Source organism: Nycticebus coucang, chromosome 7 (genome assembly GCF_027406575.1).
Source record: "Nycticebus coucang isolate mNycCou1 chromosome 7, mNycCou1.pri, whole genome shotgun sequence".
In the NCBI taxonomy this organism is placed as follows: Eukaryota; Metazoa; Chordata; class Mammalia; order Primates; family Lorisidae; genus Nycticebus; species Nycticebus coucang.
The window spans coordinates 72,074,573-72,096,645 of NC_069786.1; positions in this window are offsets into that span (position 1 = coordinate 72,074,573).

The window sequence follows — 22,073 nt, forward strand, 5'->3', positions numbered from 1 at the left end:
TACATAGGATTCATGCTTCTCCATTCTTTCTTTTTATTTTATTTATTTTTATTAAATCATAGCTGTGTACATTAGTATGATCATGGGGCACCATACACTTGGTTCATAGATCATTTGACACATTTTCATCACACTAGTTAACATAGCTTTTGTAGCATTTTCTTAGTTCTTTTGCTAAGACCTTTATATTCCACATTTACTAAGATTCACATATACCCTTGTAAGATGCACCGCAGGTGTAATCCCATTAATCCTCCTCCCTCCACCTCCCTCCCCCCTCCCTTCCCTCCCTTTCCCCCTTCTCCCTATTCTTAGGTTATAACTGGGTTATAGCTTTCATGTGAAGGTCCTACATTAGTTTCATAATAAGGGTGAGTACATTGGGTACTTTTTCTTCCATTCTTGAGACACTTTACTAAGAAGAATATGTTCCAGCTCCATCCATGTAAACATGAAAGAGGTAAAGTCTCCATCTTTTTTTAAGGCTGTATAATATTCCATGGTGTACATATGCCACAATTTATTAATCCATTCGTGGATCGATGGGCACTTGGGATTTTTCCATGACTTAGCAATTATGAATAGGGCTGCAATAAAGATTCTGATACAAAGGTTTAATAACCAGAATCCACAGAGAACTCAAACGCATTAGCAAAAAAAGAACAAGGGATCCCATCGCAGGCTGGGCAAGGGACTTGAAGAGAAACTTCTCTGAAGAAGACAGGCACATGGCCTTCAGACATATGAAAAAATGCTCATCATCTTTAATCATCAGAGAAATGCAAATCAAAACTACTTTGAGATATCATCTAACTCCAGTGAGACTAGCCTATATTACAAAATCCCAAGACCAGAGATGTTGGCGTGGATGTGGAGAAAAGGGAACACATTTGCACTGCTGGTGGGAATGCAAATTAATACATTCCTTTTGGAAAGAGATATGGAGAACACTTAGAGATCTAAAAATAGATCTGCCATTCAATCCTGTAATCCCTCTACTGGGCATATACCCAGAAGACCAAAAATCACACCATAATGCTTCTCCATTCTTGTGATGCTTTACTAAGAATAATGTTTTCCACTTCCATCCAGGTTAATACAAAGGATGTAAAGTCTCCATTATTTTTAATAGCTGAATAGTATTCCATGGTATACATATACCACAGCTTGTTAATCCATTCCTGGGTTGGTGGGCATTTAGGCTCTTTCCACATTTTGGCGATTGTAAATTGAGCTGCAATAAACAATCTAGTACAAGTGTCCTTATGATAAAAGGATTTTTTTCCTTCTGGGTAGGAAGTAATGGGATTGCAGGATCAAATGGGAGGTCTAGCTTGAGTGCTTTGAGGTTTCTCCATACTTCCTTCCAGAAAGGTTGTACTAGTTTGCAGTCCCACCAGCAGTGTAAAAGAATTCCCTTCTCTCCACATCCACGCCAGCATCTGCAGTTTTGAGATTTTGTGATATGGGCCATTCTCACTGGGGTTAGATGATATCTCAGGGTTGTTTTGATTTGCATTTCTCTAATATATAGAGATGATGACATTTTTTCATATGTTTGTTAGCCATTCGTCTGTCATCTTTAGAGAAGGTTCTATTCATGTCTCTTGCCCATTGACATATAGGATTGTTGGCTTTTTTCATGTGGATTAATTTGAGTTCTTTAGAGAGCCTATTTATCAAACTTTTGTCTGATTCAAAATATGCAAACATCCTTTCCCGTTGTGTAGGTTGTCTCTTTGCTTTGGTTATTGTCTCCTTAGCTGTACAGAAGCTTTTCAGTTTAATAAAGTCCCATTTGTTCATTTTTGTTGTTGCAATTGCCATGGCAGTCTTCTTCATGAAGTCTTTCCCCAGGCCAATATCTTCAGTGTTTTTCCTATGCTTTCTTGGAGGATTTTTATTGTTTCATGCCTTAAATTTAAGTCCTTTATCCATCTTGAATCAATTTTTGTGAGTGGGGAAAGGTGTGGATCCAGTTTCAGTCTTTTACATGTAGACATCCAGTTCTCCCAACACCATTTATTGAATAGGGAGTCTTTCCCCCAAGGTAAGTTCTTGTTTGGTTTATCGAAGATTAGGTGGTTGTAAGATGTTAGTTTCATTTCTTGGTTTTCAATTCGATTCCAAGTGTCTATGTCTCCGTTTTTGCGCCAGTACCATGCTGTCTTGACCACTATGGCTTTGTAGTACAGACTAAAATCTGGTATGCTGATGCCCCCAGCTTTATTTTTATTACTAAGAACTGCTTTAGCTATATGGGGTTTTTTTCTGGTTCCATACAAAACACAGAATAATTTCTTCCAAATCTTGAAAGTACGATGTTGGTATTTTGATAGGAATGGCATTGAATAGGTAGATTGCTTTGGGAAGTATACACATTTTAACAACGTTGATTCTTCCCATCCATGAGCATGGTATGTTCTTCCATTTGTTAATATCCTCTGCTATTTCCTTTCTGAGGATTTCATAATTTTCTTTATAGAGGTCCTTCACCTCCTTCGTTAGGTATATTCCTAGGTATTTCATTTTCTTTGAAACTATGGTGAAGGGAGTTGTGTCCTTAATTAGCTTCTCATCTTGACTGTTACTGGCAAATACAAAGGCTACTGACTTATGGACATTGATTTTATATCCTGAAACATTACTGTATTTTTTGATGACTTCTAGGAGTCTTGTGGTTGAGTCTTTGGGGTTCTCTAAGTATAAGATCATGTCGTCAGCAAAGAGGGAGAGTTTGACCTCCTCTGCTCCCATTTGGATTCCCTTTATTTCCTTGTCTTGCCTAATAGTATTGGCTAGAACTTCCAGCACTATGTTGAATAGTAAAGGTGACAGAGGACAACCTTGTCTGCTTCCAGTTCTAAGAGGAAAAGCTTTCAGTTTTACTTCATTCAGTAAAATATTAGCTGTGGGTTTGTCATAGATAGCTTCAATCAGTTTTAGAAATGTGCCACTTATGCCTATACTCTTCAGTGTTCTAATTAGAAAAGGATGCTGAATTTTATCAAATGCTTTCTCTGCATCTATTGAGAGGATCATATGATCTTTATTTTTGCCTCTGTTAATATTGTAGATAACGTTTATGGACTTGCGTATGTTAAACCAGCCTCGCATCCCTGGAATGAAGCCTACTTGATCATGATGAATGACTTTTTTGATGATAAGCTGTAATCTATTGGCTAGGATTTTGTTGAGAATTTTTGCATCTATATTCATGAGTGAGATTGGTCTGAAATTCTCCTTTTTGGTTGGATCTTTTCCTGGTTTTGGTATCAGGGTGATGTTTGCTTCATAGAATGTGTTGGGGGAAGATTCCTTCTTTCTCAATTTTTTAAAATAATTTCTGCAGTACAGGAATAAGCTCTTCCTTGAAGGTTTGATAGAATTCTGGTGTGAAGCCATCTGGACCAGGGCATTTTTTTGGTTGGAAGATTTTTTTTGTAGAGACAGAGTTTCACTTTATTGCCCTCGGTAGAGTGACGTGGCCTCACATGGCTCACAGCAATCTCCAACTCCTGGGCTTAGGCGATTCTCCTGCCTCAGCCTCCCGAGCAGCTTGGACTACAGGCGCCCACCACAACGCCCGGCTATTTTTTTGTTGCAGTTTGACCGGGGCCGGGTTTGAACCCGCCACCCTCGGTATATGGGGCTGGCGCCCTACTCACTGAGCCACAGGCGCCACCCGGTTGGAAGATTTTTTATTGTTTCTTTAATCTCAGTGCTTGAAATTGGTCTGTTCAGGAGCTCTATTTCTTCCTGGCTAAGTCTAGGGAGAGGGTGTGATTCCAAATATTTATCCATTTCCTTCACATTGTCAAATTTCTGGGCATAGAGTTTCTGGTAGTAGTCAGAGATGATCTCTTGTATCTCTGTGGATTCAGTTGTTATTTCCCCTTTGTCATTTCTGATTGAGGTTACTAGAAATTTTACTTTTCTATTTCTCATTAGTCGGGCCAATGGTTTATCTATTATATTTATTTTTTCAAAAACCAACTCCTTGATTCATTAATTTTCTGAATGATTCTTTTGTTTTCAATTTCATTGATCTCTGATTTGATTTTGGATATTTCTTTTCTTCTACTGAGTTTAGGCTTAGATTGTTCTTCTTTTTCCAATTCTATAAGATGTCTTGTGAGATTGTTGATGCACTCTCTTTCTGTTTTACGAACGTAGGCATCTAAAGCGATAAAGTTTCCTCTCAAAACTGCTTTTGCAGTATCTCACAGGTTTTGGTAGCTTGTGTCTTCATTGTTGTTATGCTCAAGGAAGTTAATGATTTCCTGTTTTATTTCTTCCTGCACCCATCTGTTATTCAACAGAAGATTGTTTAATTTCCATGCCTTTGGGTGGGGTCGAGCATTTTTGTTAGAGTTGAGTTCCACCTTTAATGCCTTATGGTCTGAAAAGATACAAGGTAAAATTTCAATTCTTTTGATTCTGTTGATATTTGTTTTGTGTCCCAGGATATGATCAATTTTGGAGAATGTTCCATGGGGTGATGAGAAGAATGTATATTCTTTATCTTTGGGATGGAGTGTTCTATATGCGTCTATCAAGCACAGTTGTTCTAGGGTTTCATTTAAATCTCTTATATCTTTGTTTAATTTCTGTTTAGAGGATCTGTCCAGCTCAGTAAGAGGAGTGTTAAAGTCCCCTGTTATTATGGTATTATCAGATATCATATTGCTCAGACTGAGTAAGGTCTGTTTCAAGAATCAGGGAGCATTTAAATTGGGTGCATAAATATTTAGAATTGAAACGTCTTCTTGTTGTATTTTTCCCTTGACCAATATAAAGTGACCATCTTTGTCTTTTTTGACTTTAGTTGCTTTAAATCCACATGTATCTGAAAATTAGATTGCAACTCCTCTTTTCTTCTGAATTCCATTTGCCTGAAAAATTGTCTTCCAACCCTTGACCTGGAGTTTTTTTTTTTTTTTTTATTCAGAGAAACAGTTTTATCCTTACAAAAGAATAAGCTGTGTAACATTTCAGAGGTTATAACAATTTTTTTAAGTGCATTGTACACAGTTTGTATGTTGGGAACAGAGCAAATTGTAGTTTTTCCTTGACACTAGTGAAAGGGCTTTACACAATTTATACTACTTGATCACTTTAAAAAAAACTATTCATAAGTCTAGAGTACTCCTATTACATAATTTGTTTTATTTCTTTTGGAGATGTGCTTATACGCCATTGTCTGGTTAAGTGGTCAATATTGGTAATACAAGTAATGATCCAGGACATAATTATAAGCCCTGCTTACATTTAAGGACAATTATGCACAGATATAATAAACTAGGAGGACTCCAGCCTTTGTGCTAAGAGGACAATAAACATAAAAATGTAGACATTCCAATACATTATCAATGACCAAAATTTAGCAAAAAAAGTCAAAATAATCTTTTTCTGCAGTATCAGATAAGTTATAGCAATTATCTTCTAATTGCAATTAATAAAGGAGTTTGCAAGAGCTTAATTATATCTTAATAAATTCTTAAATTCTTTCTTTCTTTTCTTTCTTTGTTTTTTTCTTCTTTTCTTGCCAGAGTCTTGCTCTGTTGCCCTGAGTAGAGTGCCCCGTGGCATCATAGTTCACAGCAACCTCAAACTCCTGGGTTCAAGGGGTCCTCTTGCCTCAGCCTCCTGAGTTTCTGAAACTACAGGTACCTGCCACCATACCTGGCTATTTTTTGTTTTTAGTAGAGACTAAGTCTTGCTCTTGTTTAGGCTGGTCTTGGACTCCTGAGCTCAGGCAATCCATCCCTACCTTGGCCTCCCAAAGTGCTGGGAGTGCAGGTGTGAACCACCTAGCCTGGCCCTTAAATACTTTCTTTAGTGCTGTTTTAATTTTTCTACTGTGTAGTCTTTAACAGCAACAACATTCTCTTTCTCTCTATTTCTGATAACTGATAACTGATAACTTGGAAGGATAGTAAACGGTGTGTATAATATTGATTAAACTAATATAGAAGTATTGAGGTCTATTTGTATTTGCAAATAATTATTTTTTAATATAAATGAGGGCAGAGGAGACGGGGACTTTTGAGTTTCAGTAGTACCAAAACATCTTCATCTCCATCATATCATAACAAAATACACTGAAAGAAAATCCTTCACTTCATTCAATGAGGTTGAAGGCTGAAGCTGCTTGAAATACACAATCTTTTTGAAGCACCCTATGGCATGGACTCTTGTACATTATGGCGTAATGCCATTTTCTGTTATTCTCTTCCTCCATAGCTGGATTTTCTGGGAAGCCAAAAAACCTTATGCTTCAGGTCTTCTCACTAGCCCCTTTCAAAGCCCTGAGAGAGACTCTGGCAATGTTTTCATGGTTTTATGTTTTGGTAAAACTTGCAAACTATATCTTAAATGCAATTGAATCTCAACACTCTTTTTGTGACTTTCTCTCCTTCACCATTCTCCTCCTACTAGGTCGCCCTGAGGTGTACCTTTTGGATCTGATTCAAGGAAGTTGAGATCGACATACATTTAGATTTCATTTGGATTTAGTGAGTTATGTAAGTGTGGTTTGTAGTCACATCTGTCTATGGTTAAGTTACTGCTAACTATCCTGATAGAGAAATGACATCCAGGAATATCCTCACTATCTGTACTAAATCACTGGGATCAAAATCTTCATATAAATTTGTGCCATTATGTCCAGCACCTGAAGTTTGTGGGTAGTGAAAAATTAAAATAAAATCCTAAGTTCCCCAACCAACTGAACAGACACTCTCTTGGCCAATGGGACCTCAGAGAAACCTTAAAGCTGAGTTCCAGGCCATGGAAGGATAGAGGACTGGACACACCTTGTTATACCCCATCCTTCACTGACCACCAGTTGGCTTTCTTCTCTAAGGGTTAAACAGAACCAGCCTTTTGTTTATTGGGTTTGGGGTTTAATTTCAGAAGACCTGGAGTTTTAATTTGTCTTTTGAAGCCAGGTGTGTTTCTTGCAGACAGCAAATGGATGGCTTGTGTTTTTTAATCCAGTCAGCCAATCTATGTCTCTTCAGTGGGGAATTCAAGCCATTAACATTTATTGAGATAATTGATAAGTGTGGTAGTATTCTATTTGTCTTATTTTGTGAGAGTCCATTGCTTAGTTTTATCTTTTGCATCAGTGTGGAGGTTAGGTTCTGTCCTTTAATTTCTGAGTTCTCACTTTGCTGCTGATCCATTGTGGTGGTCAGTGTGTAGAACAGGTTGAAGTATTTCCTGTAGAGCTGGTCTTGTTGTGGCGAATTTCCTCAATGTTTGTATATCCATAAATGATTTGATTTCTCTGTCAATTTTAAAGCTTAGCTTCGCAGGATACAGAATGCTGGGCTGGAAATTGTTCTGTTTAAGTAGATTAAAGGTTGATGACCATTGTCTTCTTGCTTGGAAAGTTTCATCAGAGAAGTCTGTGGTCACTCTGATGGATTTGCCCCTGTAGGTCAACTGGTGCTTACTCCTGGCAGCTTGCAGAATCTTTTCTTTTGTCTTGACTTTGGACAGGTTCATCATAATGTGTCTTGGAGAAGCTCGGCTAGAGTCGAGGCGACCTGGGGTCCGATATCCCTCTGAAGGCAGTGTGTCAGAATCTTTGGTGATATTTAGGAAATTTTCTTTTATAATATTCTCTAGTATGGCTTCCATTCCTCTGGGGCATTCTTCTTCCCCTTCTGGGATTCCTATAACTCATATGTTGGAACACTTCATAAAGTCCCATAATTCTGACAGTGAACGTTCTGCTTTCTCTCTCTTCTTTTCTGCCTCTTTTACTATCTGAGTTATCTCAAGAACTTTGTCTTCTACCTCTGAAATTCTTTCTTCTGCATGGTCTAACCTGTTGCTGATACTTTCCATTGCATCTTTAAGTTCCCTAATTGACTGTTTCAGTTCCTTCAGCTCTGCTATATCTTTTCTATATTCTTCATATCGTTCATCTCTTATTTGATTCTGTTTTTGGATTTCCTTTTGGTTATTTTCCACTTTATTAGCAGTTTCCTTTATTGTTTCCATCATTTCTTTCATTGTTTTCATCATGTGTATTCTAAATTCCCTTTCTGTCATTCCTAACATTTCTTTATAGGTGGAATCATCTGCAGTAGCTACCTCATGGTCCCTTGGCGGGGTTGTTCTGGACTGGTTCTTCATGTTGCCTGGAGTTTTCTGCTGATTCTTCCTCATGAGTGATTTCTTTTATCTGTTTCCTTGCCCTAATTTTCCTTTCACTTCCTCTTGTTCTTTAAGTTCTCTTGCCCCTCCTCCCGGGTCCGGTGCCTCCTCCACCTCCTCCTCCTCCTTCCTCTCTGCCATGGCTCCTGCTCCGGCTCTACGCAGCAATGGCAGCAGCAACAGTTTTGGGAACGGCAGCAATGGTCTGTTTTTTCTATTCTATAAAAAGTGACCTTGGTATTTTGATAGAAATTGCATTGAATCTATACACTGCTTTTGTACAGATTCATTTTCATCCTATTGATCGTTTTCTTCCTATTGATTATATATAGCTTTTGTGTAGTGGTGTTCTCAAATGCAGATTTTAATAGCCGTGTGCTTACCATGTGAGTAGGCTCACTGCCTCCTGCAGGGCCAGGATGACTGAAGTTTCGGGAAGCTTGTTTCTTTCTTCAGCACTGTGCACTTGTGTCAGAAGATTTTGTACTGGGTTGGGCAACTCAACCTCCAGTCCAGTAGGTGGTGCTTATAGATCAGAGCTGGCTGCTGCAGAGGCTTATGGATATTTGCTTGATTTTTGTTTAAGCTCTCTGTTGCTTAAGTAAGGGGCTGATCTGTGGAATATGCAGTAGCCTGAATTCCCTACCCAGCCCCTGAGTAGGGACAAAGCTTTGCTGAGCTGAACTGCCACGTCCCTCCAATAATGAACACAAGTGCCATTCCTAGTTGGGTAATGGGGCAAGCTCCTGTTAAAATACACAGAAGTTTCTGTGGTGAGAAAAGGGAGCTTCCCTAGCTCCAAGCCCTGAGCAGGCACCAATGTGATCCACTTCCTTGTCTTATCTCTGTCCAGGTGCTCAGGACACTCAGATCAGAACAACATTTCTCTTTTTCCAGACTACAATTTACCAAGTTCTATAAAAGATTCTTGCCCCATGGCTTACCACCAAAATGACTTCAGTGAAGAAGCTCCTCCGTCAGCCTTAAGCACAGAGCTCTGTGGCTCTCTTGCTCTCTGCTGTAGGGAGGCTGCTGCTCTATGAAGAGAATGAGAGGGCCCTCACCTTTCATACAAACCTGGGCCAGGTGGGCACACAACCAGTGGGAACATAGCTGCCCTTAACAGCACTATGAACGCCATCCTCTGGCATGCTTGTGCCTACCTTCTGCAGTAGCAGCCACAGCTGTGTCTACAGCAAAGGGTGGAGAGGAGCAGAAGTCCTATCCATGTCCACACCTGGGCACTGAGTCTGCCTGGTGCTGGGCTGGAACTACACTCTTTCCTTGCAGAGCTGAGCACAGTACCCACACCTCCACTGGAAGTGGCACAGACACTCTGTACCCACATATGGGTAGCCCTCAGGCATGGGAAAATGCACTCTCTGTTCTCCTTTGTTACAAGGGGTGCTCCCTCAGTGACTTCCACTCTCCCTTGCCTTAAGAGCAACACTCCCCCTGAGGTTTAGACCACTGGAAACCTTGCAGCCTTGCAGCTTCCCTGAGCCAGGTGGGTCCTTTATGTCTGGCACAATTCAAGCAGGTGCCAGGGGACACTTTTGGAGTGATTTGGAGACACAAGGCTGAGCTTCGCTGAGCAGGATACAGGCTCACAACAGATAGCCCCAAATATGGCACCTGCTACTGCAGCTTGAGTCCAGTGGGAGGGTGAATGACTGTACAAACTGTCAATCTAGTGTAATGCCCTCAAGAAGTTACCCAAATTATGAGCCACAACAGTGTTTTAGTTCATGATGACAGAGACACGCTCAAATGGTTTGAATGCTGGCAGTCTGCTGCAGGGGTGAGGTGAGCTGAAACTACTCCCATCTATCCTTTTGATGAAATACCAAATCCCTTGAGTTCCTCATCCATATCTTTCACGTCTTGCTTCCTTCTTTTTCTGTTACCTAGCTTCTTCCATTAGTTTTCTACTAGATTCCAGCACTCACTCTCCCCTTGATATGCTATTTGAGTTATAACTATTCATATATAACTTTGGTTCTTCTTTCTGAGGAAATTACCATCCAATCTCTCTAGTCAGTCATCAGCATGCACCAACTTCCATGAATCTCTGTGTATTGAACTATCCGGAAGCTCTCTCTGTCTCTTCTACTTGTCTTTGCTATAACATGTACTTTATCTAATATTCATATAGCTAATCCTGCTACGTTTGATTAGTGCTTACATGATGTCTTTTTCCATCCTTTTAGTTTCAACCTGTCTATATGATAGTTGTCTACGAGAAATATGGGTCAAACATAATTTATAAAACTCAAGAGAAGAGAAGTCTAATATATTTACTTCATAGTTTTGCTTGCTATGTTCTTCCTTCCTTACTGATGTTTCAGAATTCTTTCTTATATTGTTTCCTTTCTGCTTAAAAAATTTCCTTAACCATTATTTTAAGATAAAGCTGTGGAAGACAAATTCTCTCTTTCCTTCATCTGAGAATATCTTGATTTCCTCTTTATTCGCATAAGGTATAGAATTTTAAGGTATGTTTTTGTCTCAACATTTGAAAAATGTTGTGCCACTTCCTTCTCAATGGTTCATCATGAGAAAAACAGTATCATTCTAATTGCATTTCTCATACAGATAAGATGCTGCTTTCAGTATTTGTTTTTCTTTAGTTTTAAGACATTATGATGTGTGTTGGCATGGATTTCTTTGACTTTATCTTGTTTGGGATTTTTTCGGTTTCTTAAATTTGTAGGTTTATGTCTCTTGTCAAATTTGATAAGTTTTTGATCTTTATTTCTTCTAGAACTTTTTCCGTCTTATATTTTTTCCTCTTTTTTCTGGAACACCAATGGCATAAATGTTAGATCTTTTGTTATAGTCCCATGGGTCCTTGAGGCCCTTTGGATTTCTGACCTCCAGAAACTGTGAGAGAATAAATTTCTGTTGTTTTACATCAAGTTTGTGATGGGGTTTGTTATAATGGCCTTAGGAAACCAGTACAGCAACTATTGGGTTTTTTTTTTTTTTTACTCAGTTCGAGATCTTTCTGGTTCTTGGTGTGACAAATGATTTTCTATTGAAACTTGAACATTTGTATATGTATTAAGTTATGAGACTCTGGATCTTAGTTAAGCTCTCTATTTAAGCTGGCTTTTTCAGACTGTTGGGGCAGAGTGCTGCCTCATTGCTGTGAGGTAGTGGTAGAAATTTAGGTTATCCCCTTGGCCATCATTGACAGCTGAGGGTTGGTGATATCCTGGTTACTTACTGGGTTGGGCTGGGTTCCCATGTGGTGTCACTGACCCCGGATTGGGGACAGCCTCATTACTGCTGAGTGATTGAAAAGTCCAAACTCCACTAGAGTTCCTCTGACACCACCCTAGTGGGGAGGGGAGCGTGCAACGTTACTGCGAGGTGAGGGTGGAGTTGACAGCAATCAGGACTAAATGGTGAGGGGAAGGGAAAATAAAAAGTCAAGGTTGGCTTCTGGGTTTCTCCTTGAGCAGCAGCTTAGGAAGTAGAACTATTTCTGAAGACTGGCCACAGAGGTGGGGGCAAGTTTGAGGGTGGAGAAATGATTATAGCTGTGACGTTAGTCCTATTGAGTTTGTGTGACCTATGGTGTATCCATGTAGAAACCACACTGAAGGCAGTTGGATGTACTCCTCTGGAGCCTGGGATCTGGATCTGGTTCCTATTGCCCTGAGGTGGTTGGGATTGCCCAAGGGAAGTGGAGAGTTAGAGCCCAGGCCCCGAATAGAGTTCTGAGGCATAGCAGCATTGAAGGAGCAGTAGAGGTGGAGACGCCAGCAAAGGTGACAGAAAAGCAGTGGGCAGAAAGGTAGGCGGCAAAAGCGGCAATAGGCATACCACAAACACATGAAGGCAAAGCGACCCAACTGTGGCTTACCTGTGCCTCAGGCCCCAGGATCCCTCCTCCTGGGCCTCCTGGAGCCCTGAGGTGTTCCCTGGCTCTGCCTGCAGCCTGCCCTTTGCTCTTCCTTCCTTGGCAGAAAACACAGCATCTCAACTAGCAAGATAATGCAGCCGCACATTCTAAAGGAGGCAGAGAGCTGAAGGTTTTAGAGAAATAAGGACTACTCCTGTCACAACCTTCTCTGTGAAAAGAGGGCCAAATCCCTGGAGAAGGGAGAAAGCCATTGCCACTTCCCATAAATACACGTAGGTCAGAACAGCTCTGAAAGATAATTGAGCCAAATCAACATGAGGGACCCAAAAGGTGACTTTTGCACGGCGAATTTAGTGACAGGACAAAAAGGGGAGAAACAGAAAAACATTGTAATAATCTTGCAACAGGACATTCAAAATTTTCATGCAGGCTCTGGAAGTTTTGTTTGTTTGTTTTAGATCATTAAGTAACATGAGACATAGTCTTCCCTAACTGCAGGATTCTGAATTTTAACCTGGACACTATGGTTTACATTTTTCCTTCATTTCCCCCCCAGGATATTTTTCTGAGTTCTCAAGGTTAGTTGTCTATAGATACCACAGGCTGGAAGGAACTTAACAATAATTGTAAGAGCAGCTGACATTCATTAAACACTTACTCTGGACCCTGCCCTTTGCTAAATTCTTTACATAATTTATCTAATTTAATCCTCCCATAACCCCATGACATAGACATTATCGTGGCTTCAATGAGGGTAAGTAACTTCCAAGATCACACAGGTTCTAAGTGACCTTTTATCAGCATCAACTGGGACTCCACACACACTCATGAAACTCTGGCACCTTTTCCATCAGGAAGGCAGGGACTCCAACCTGGAAGCATAGCCCAGTGTCCCAGGCACATGCAGACAGTAGCACCTCTAGGCTAACTGGGCTGGTTCAGTTTCTCCAGGTGGAGATGTTCCTGGATGTTAGCTTTATTTCCAAGCAAATGATAACTCTTTGGAGCCTAAGTAAGCACCCCAAGTTCCTCTGTGATGCGACATGGCATGAGTGGAAACAGTGATTATGCTCAGAATAAAGAGATGTTCACATTTGTTAAACAAACCTTCTATTTAAATAAAAGGATTTTCAGTCTTACCCTCCTCCTCCAACATTGGGCAGGTTCCTGAGATACAACTTCAAACTCTCACTTGAGTGGATACTACCAGCCCCATCTGGGAGATGGCAGACTGACTGATAGTGAGTCAAGAAACATTTGTGCAGCAAGGTAATCTGCGTGGTTCTGAGATCATTCCCATTCAATATTTCACTGAATTCAACAAACTATTTTTGAGCATCTTCCATACAGGAGGCACTGTGAGGACTCAAAGATGAACAAGATCAGTCCCTGCCTTTGGAGGAACCGACACATGCTCAAGAATAAGGAGTGAGCTGAGCGCAGGTGTTGAGGGAGCACAGAGGAGCCACATCTAGCCCAGCAGGTGGGTTCTGGGAGAAGGAGACTGCTGAGTCAAGTGGGCAAGTTTAAAGGTCTTTGGGAAAGGGTGAAGCCAGCATTTTCATGGGGGAAGGAAGGAAAATCCAGCCTGAGGAAACAGCTGTAGTGAAGGTTTGGAGGCGAGAAACAGCGTGGACTCTGGGAAAAATGAGCGCATCAGGACAAGCAGGAACAAGGCAAAACTGGGGGAAGAGATGAAGCCAAAGAGGCAGAAGAGAGTTCCATGCAGCCCATTAGGACTGGAGGCGAGAAGGCCAGAAGAGAGGTCCGTGCAGCCCATTAGGACTGGAGGCGAGAAGGCCAGAAGAGAGGTCCGTGCAGCCCATTAGGACTGGAGGCGAGAAGGCCAGAAGAGAGGTCCGTGCAGCCTATTAGGACTGGAGGCGAGAAGGCCAGAAGAGAGGTCCGTGCAGCCCATTAGGACTGGAGGCGAGAAGGCCAGAAGAGAGGTCCATGTAGCCCATTAGGACTGGAGGCGAGAAGGCCAGAAGAGAGGTCCGTGCAGCCCATTAGGACTGGAGGCGAGAAGGCCAGAAGAGAGGTCCGTGCAACCCATTAGGACTGGAGGCGAGAAGGCCAGAAGAGAGGTCCGTGCAGCCCATTAGGACTGGAGGCGAGAAGGCCAGAAGAGAGGTCCGTGCAACCCATTAGGACTGGAGGCGAGAAGGCCAGAAGAGAGGTCCGTGCAGCCCATTAGGACTGGAGGCGAGAAGGCCAGAAGAGAGGTCCGTGCAGCCCACTTCTGCTGCATCCCCAGCCTCTAGTAAACCTTGTGAATGGTGGTAAGAGGATTTGGATATTAGATGGCTCATTTGAATCCTTGGGTATGGGAAAGATTTCCAAATGGACACTGACAACATACAGAGCATGTCCCCTGGTTTTTAGCCGACTGAGGAGAACACATATAAGAATACCTAGAAAAGTGCTATACTCACTCCCCCACTCCTTTTGGAGGGGAGGGGTATACTTAAGCAGATTTCTGTCGTGTCAAATGAAGTCATTTCCAACTTTCAAAAAGCTTTATGCAACCCACATTCCCCACACACATGCACACGGGAGGGGAAAGCAGAAGGGAGAACAGGCAAATTAATTCTAAGCTCGACTTCAGTCAAATCATTAGATACTATTAGTTCAAACACCTTCCATCAGCAAGACATGAAATTGGCAGCAGGGGAGGGAGGAATTAGAGCCAGAGCAATCATCCAAGCAGGCCCCTACCACTCCCCTGTCTAGTGGGGAACCCAGGCAAGGACAACAAATACTTTAGGTGTGGGACAAAAGAGACCTTAAGCTCACAGTACATAAGAAGGTCTAGGAGTGGTGCCCACACTGTGCTTGGGGGGCTGTGAGGAAGCCCAACCTGACAAGAGGATGTCTGGGGCAAACCAGTGGGATCGTGCCCAGAAAAGGGTAAAAGCAAAGGAGAGAGAGAGTTCCAGGCAGAAGGAGCATCACTGGTACAAAGACCTATGTGCCTTGTATGTGTGTGCGTGTTGTATGAGAGAGCGAAAGAGTTTGAAGGACTCCAGTATTTATGCGGAGAGTGAGATAACCCCTGGGTGGTAAGAAAGGCTCACATTATAAAGGGCCTTGTAAGACTTATTTATTAGGGTCAATTCATAAAACCCCCCAAATAAATAGTGGCTTGATCAAGATAAAAGCATATTTTGCTTTCACCAAAGGATGTGGTTGTGTGTGGAGCCAATGTGATGTGAAGGGCGCTCCACAATGTACAGCTTCATCAGGGCCCCGGGCCCCCAGCTTTCTGCTTCCCTATCCTGGTACACATCCCTTTCATGCTCAAGGTCTTGTGATCCTAAATGGCAGCTGGACTTGAGTGAGCACATCTGTGTAGCAGCACAAGAGAATGAAGAAAGAGGGAAGCCCGTCACTGGGTTAGGTTAACTGGCTTTAAGCAGCCTTATGTTTCATTAGCTAAGACTGAGACATCGGCCACCACCCTGATTGTGGCTGGGAAGACAATCCTTGCAATCTGGGTGGCCACGTGCCCTGGTGCGGTCAAGTTTCCTGGGGAGGCAACATGCAGTGTCTCACGCAAGCCAGTCTACAAAAGGCAGATGCAGCCCTGGAGCTTGAGAAACCCACTAAGGGGACACTGAACAAAGAATCACATGAGTAGATGTGGGTGTTTGGGCAATCACTGAGCCCTCGAGTAATCTCCCTGAGGGCAGGGCCAAGTTTGCTGCGCTTGTCTCTGCATCCACGGGCCCAGCACCGTGTCTCCATCTCTGCACTGTGAAAGAATGAACACATAGCAAGACTGTAGGCAAGAAGGCCAGAAGTGGCTGCCACAGTGGGGTCTGGACTCAGGCAGCAGCGTGGGGGTAGGACAGATTTTTAACAGTGACTGAGGACTGACGTGGATGTTGAGATTGGGCATCAGGAAGGAGTTAAAAATGACTCTCAGATTTATGGTCTTGGTAATTGGGAGGATAGTGTTATTATTCAAGATAAGAAATATAGGAGGAGAAATTGGGATGTGGGGGTTCAAAGTGAAGTAAGTTCTGGGCTGTGCTGCCCATGGCTGTCCCAGTGGAGGTGCTCAGAGGGAGTTGGTATTAATCTTCCAGAACCAGGAATGACCTCATTTGCAAAAGCAGATCTGTAAGTCATAGACAATAGTTGAAGGCATGGAGGTGTTTTTATACTAAAATGGAGGTGAAAAGGGGAAAGAGGACAAATCAGAGGGTGGAAAGATAAACTCAGAAGAAACTCTAGTCTTTAAGGGCAGAACAGAGGAAGAACAATCTTCAGAGGAAGCCAAGAAAGATTAATTCAAAAAGATTGGGGGGGAATTGGGAAAGAAGTAGCATACGTCCAAGAATCCAAAGGTGGATATGGTTACAGACACAGGAAAGAAAGCATGGTGTGAGATATGGCAAAATGAGAACTGGAAAGCCTCGTGGATTTGGCAATTACTTCCAGGTTAGTTTGAGTAGCAAAACCAAGTCAATTTGAGGCGTTAGCAAACAAGTTCAGTGAAACTAGGCAATTCTTTCAAGAAGGGTAGGCAAGGAATGGCAAAGGTTAAAGGCAAATATATATTATGCAAATTCAATGGAAAGGATAAAATAGCTTAACAGTAAAACTCAAACTATGTGGAAAACTCACTTAATTTTACATTCAACACATTCACATTTATAAAGTACTAACTTTATGCCAAGAAATATGCTGGAAGTTTCACATACTTAATCTTTTTATCATGTAAAATGGCTATCTTTTATAGTGGTGAAGAAAGTTGAAGAACATTATTTTTTTTCCCCCAGAAGTGGAGTAAAAGTTACTGGGAACTTTTTAAAATTCTCAATTCAGAATAATACAATTCAAATTCATATAATTTTCAGAAAATACGCATTCTTTTTTACCTTGCTTCTACTATGACCATGCACTGGCTCAGTATGTTCAATAATGTTTGGGTCAATGAATGTATGTTGCTTATTCCTCTTTCATATTTTTTTGTGCTGTTGCTAAATCACTTGGGAAATAAAATATACTGTGCTACTTAACTCTACCTGTGGCTAGCTGTGGCTGTTTCTTATCCCATAATTAAATCACTCTGTGTGAGCTGCACGTAGCTCTGGAAGCAGGCAGAGACGACACACAGATATATCTGGTCTCTTTTTTGTCCTCATTGGTTCGTGTCTATATGCCATTTTGTTTTTAGGACTGACTCAAAGTGAATCGTAATTGCTAATAAACATCAAATTCATCTTTGTTTACCCATTGTTTTTGGCAATACTGCCCAATTATAGATTCTCAAGTAAAAAACTAAAATCCCAGAATTATTGTTACCTCTTTTGTCCACCTTCACTCAGCACTGTGGTCTAAATTGAGCATACTGCCAATTGTACCTTCATGGAATTGGTCTAGTATCCCCCCTTGTCTTCATTCTTTGGGTTAGGCTCTGATCTTATCCTTCCTTGGATGATTACAATATCCCACCACCTTTATTCTGACATTATCTTTACAATTTTTCAAAAGCTATAAGACATCCCATGTATGAGCATCAAGGGACATATTTTCATCAAGCTGGATGGAGGAAGGCACCCCCAGGGGTAGGTTTCCTTTTCACAGTCTCATTTGCACTTCATGGACCACCATAGAAATCCCCCATGTTATTCCATTGAAATCAGAATGCTGAGAGTAAATTTTAAGGGAAACTCCCTTCGTTTTTATTTTTCAAATATTCTTTTTTTTTTTTATTGTTGGGGATTCATTGAGGATACAATAAGCTAGGTTACACTGATTGCAATTGTTAGGTAAATATTCTAATATAAAATGGAACAACTTTTATCCAAGCCAAGAAGACATGAACACCGTTTCTTTCAATATTGTCTTTCATCTATCCCTTCTCAGATGAAAGCCAGCCATTTGTACATCATAAAAGGTCATGAATTCACGAATCCCTTGTCTATTTTAATTCCATAGAAAAACTAGTGTTTTAAGTAGCTCTTTTGTTCCATATCAGCTAGTTCCCACACTGTTACAACTTTCTGCCCTGCTCAGAACAAGTTTTATTATTTGATTGCCATGTAGTAAAGTGACACTAAAGGACATTTAAAATACCTCCCAAATGGTCAAATATGGTAATTCCCAATGGCCAAGTGGAAATAAAATGTGTGGCTCCTGAACCTCCTTTCTATTAAAAACCTCCACTGAAATATTGAAGTCCCTGCGAAGTCGACAGTAGATTCTACGAACATATCAGCCGCTTTTTAAAGGTCAGCAAGTCTTTCTCTCCCACTTCTCAAAAACTCTCATTGAGATAGATGGGAAAATCCAAAGGAGGTTCTCTGACACACACACAGGCCACTTGCCTTGCAAAAAGGAAGACGGGCACAAAGCACCTGCCACATGAAACATTCCATCTCCCAATTCCATGCTTGCCCTTCTTTCTTTTTTTCTCCCTTCAAGCAGAAACATCACTTCTCCAGTGAAATTATTTATTTTTCCAATTTTTACAAGAGATAGCATTTTTCAACATTTTTCTTGACCAACATGCTATTTACAGCAGAGATGTGGATAGGGTGGGACCTAGCAGAAAGTAGTTAGAGGCAACATCGCTAATGATGCTTAATGAAACATAGAATTATTTAATGGGCAGAGGGCAGCAAAGGACCTTAAATCATGCCTCTGATACCTCTTTATTGTCTTAGCTGAGTGGGGCCAGGATAGGGTCCCTAAATAACAGTCACAGTATCTTTTCTTCATTCTTTGTAAGAATGCAGGATGAAAAAGAAAAGATGATATTTAATATCTGCTTTTTAAAAGTTTATTTTTAATGGAAGGTGATATATAAAGCTAAGTTAAGGAAATCATCTTTATATATGTTTTCTGCCAACTTTATAAATTCACCATAATCTGAGGCCATTTCTGGGCTTCTCAGAAATCTTTTTGTGGGTTAGTAGAAAAATTACCATCTTATCTCTTATAAAAATAAGGGATCAAAGGATCATGGATACAAAAAGACTTTTGTATATCTCCTTGCTTCCTCGTGGGACCCACCACTCAGACTGAGAGGAAGCTAGGCCTCTTTTTCTGAAACTCTTCTGTTTTTTCTTACATGGACTCCAAACCCATCCAGGTGACTGAGCTTTTGATGTATGAACGGCACTTGGTTACTCTTTTCCTTTAGTGTGTGGGTTACAGAGACTGACCATCTCCATCCCTGTTGCCTAAAACTATCCCCCCACCTCCCTTCCATACTGACACATAAACCAGTGTATCTAGGGGAAAAGAAAGCACTATATTTTCAGCAAATTAGATTTTCCAATTAATTGAATTATCTGGTCCACTAAAATTAAACCTTCACATTTCAAAGGTCTAGTGTGGTACACACACACTTTTCATGCAACTTGTCATTTGGAGAGCCACAGGATCATCATTCCAAAATTTCTGGTCTCACTGCACATGATTTTGAACACAAAGAATGTTCAGTGTGTATTGGTTTGAGAATATGCCCTAGAAAGCAATTCTTTTAAATGATAAAATTGTTACTTCTTTGTTATTGTTTTATCATTTCTGATGCCCTTCCTTACCCTGATAAAAGCAGGGGGAACAAATCTGGTTGTCTGAGAGGTGATATTAGTTGAATCCGGGATGGATTCCAGCACCTTAGCTAATTTTTACTCCCATGAAAATAAGGAAACCAAGACAATGCCATTTGCTAATGTCATACATAACCTAATCACTCTCACTCTTCTGGTTTCAAGATTATTGGATCACATTTGAGAATGTCAACAGATATTAAGGGACAACATATTAGCCATTGAGATTATATTAACGTTTTCATCTTCAATCTTCCCATTCTCTCTGGATGTGATGACCATCTTCATGTCTCTGTGCTCTCCATGGCACCAATCCCCAGGATTCACAAACCTCAGTAAGACCCATGGCTGCAAACTTCAATATTTGGATTCTTAGTCCTTACAAGGAAACCTCTGCCCATGCATAAAAGCATGGGCTTAGGGTCAGCATGGAGTGCAAATTCTGTGCCCACTTCTTACCAGCTGTGTGACTTTAGGCAAATTACTTAACATATCTATACAACACTTAGCCTATGTGTAAAATGGGCAAAACCTACTACTAGGGCCACTGTGAGGTTGCAATGAGATAATCTGCGTAAAGTGCTTAAGATAGATAGAAAGCCCTACTTAAATTCAGCTGTGCTTAAACTGGTAGGCTGATCATCTTTCCCAGTCCCCACACAGCATTTCTTGGAGGAGGTCTGCAGATCAACTGCATCATAATTATCCTGGGATTTCATAAATAATGTAGATTCCTGTCTCTCCTCCCAGAGGAATTTCATTCAATAAGCCTGTTAGGTGGTTTCAAAACTTGTATTAAGTAAGTGCTCGTTAATTCTGATGCACCCACATGCCTGAGAAAGTTCCTCAGGTGGTTCTGAGGAACTTCTGTCTGTTTACTAAGTCCTGTTTGGTTATTTTGATTTGCTCTGAGAAGCGGTGGATTTTCTTTAATTTTTCTCTATTTGATTGTGAGTCTTTCCTGCACTCTAGAAACTCAGACAATCCATGCCCCAGTGTCATGGACACTGGTCATTTGTTGGCTTCCCAGCATTTGAACTCCCAACGTCTAAATTCTACATTGGATGCAGCTTGGTGGGAGACAGGACACGTTCTCCCACTCCAAAAGCTGAAGCAAGAAAGTCCCCATTCTCCCTGCTCCCCACTCCCCCCCAAAGCCCTACCCATGAGCACACACACCAGATCAAGAACACTTGACCCAGGCTCTGCCAGATGCTCACACCCACACTTTGAATTGCGGGGAGGGAGACGCAGGGAGGGAGACCCAAGGACAAAGGGATAGATGAGATGACTGGGTGCTGCGGCCACCAGCCTTGACAGTGTGCAGCAGTTGCGGTGATAAGGAGCACACCCACATTTGCCCCTGCCAACTTTGGATAAAAATGTCTTTGATGAGGTGGGGAAAAGTGTCTTTTTCAGCATTAAGATGTTCTCCAATTATGCTAAAAGGTAGACAATCTTAGGAATATTTGATAAGGTTCAGCAAAGAGACAAAGACTCAGCCAGCATACTAACACACCAGAATTATGCCACGTGTGGTTAGTCCATTTTTGCAAGCGAGAGGTTTGCTTATCTTGAACATGCTTCATATTTAGGCTGAAATAGATGGTATCACTGTCGTCGACCTCTTTCCTGCATAACTTGAAAACATTCCCAACTCCTCCTCTATGTTTATCAAGGTAAAACCGGATGGCATTGAATACCTGAACCAGATAACGACAGACAGAGGAGCAAAACATGGGCTGCAATAAAAGAAAATGGAACGGCAGGAAGTGGGGGGAAGAGATGCGGAGGCTGCAGGGTCTCCTGAGGTGGGCCTGGGAGAGTGGGAGAACTGCTGGGAGATACTTAGCTGGGGAAGTGTCCTGCCTCATTCTGGCCCTCCATACTCTTCTTCCTCCAGAGTAGGACAGACTTCAGTGATTGGGAGACTCCGAATGTGTCTCTCTCTCTCTCTTTCCAGAACCAGTCTATCATTCTGCCCCAGCCTCCTACATGCAAAATTGTCATGTGGGGGTGCACATGTAACTCTTCACAGGGAGGACTAACAGATTTTGAGGATAAATTCAAAATAGGGGCATATGTAAGTAAGTAAGTTTCTATGTTTGAGGAGCTAGAGATACCAAGGGCTGTGCTCTCAAGGATTCAGAGAGATGGAGGGTTGGGCTCAATGACCTTGAAAGTCTCTTCTAGCCAGAATGTTCTATGTTCTGTGAGTATCCTACATATTCTTTATTAAAAACACAGCTTTCATCAGCTATGGCTCTGCCATGTCTCAGGTGGTGCCTTCGCCATTCTGACTTCCTTTCCTTTCATGTACAGCAGGTGTAGTGGACACTATGAGTTGCCCACCCTGTGTCCATTCCCTTCTTCCCTTTTTTGACATAAACCGTATTCTCTTCTGGAATCCTCCACCTCCCCCTCTCCCACATCCAGCCACATGCCTCAGGGTACTTGACACC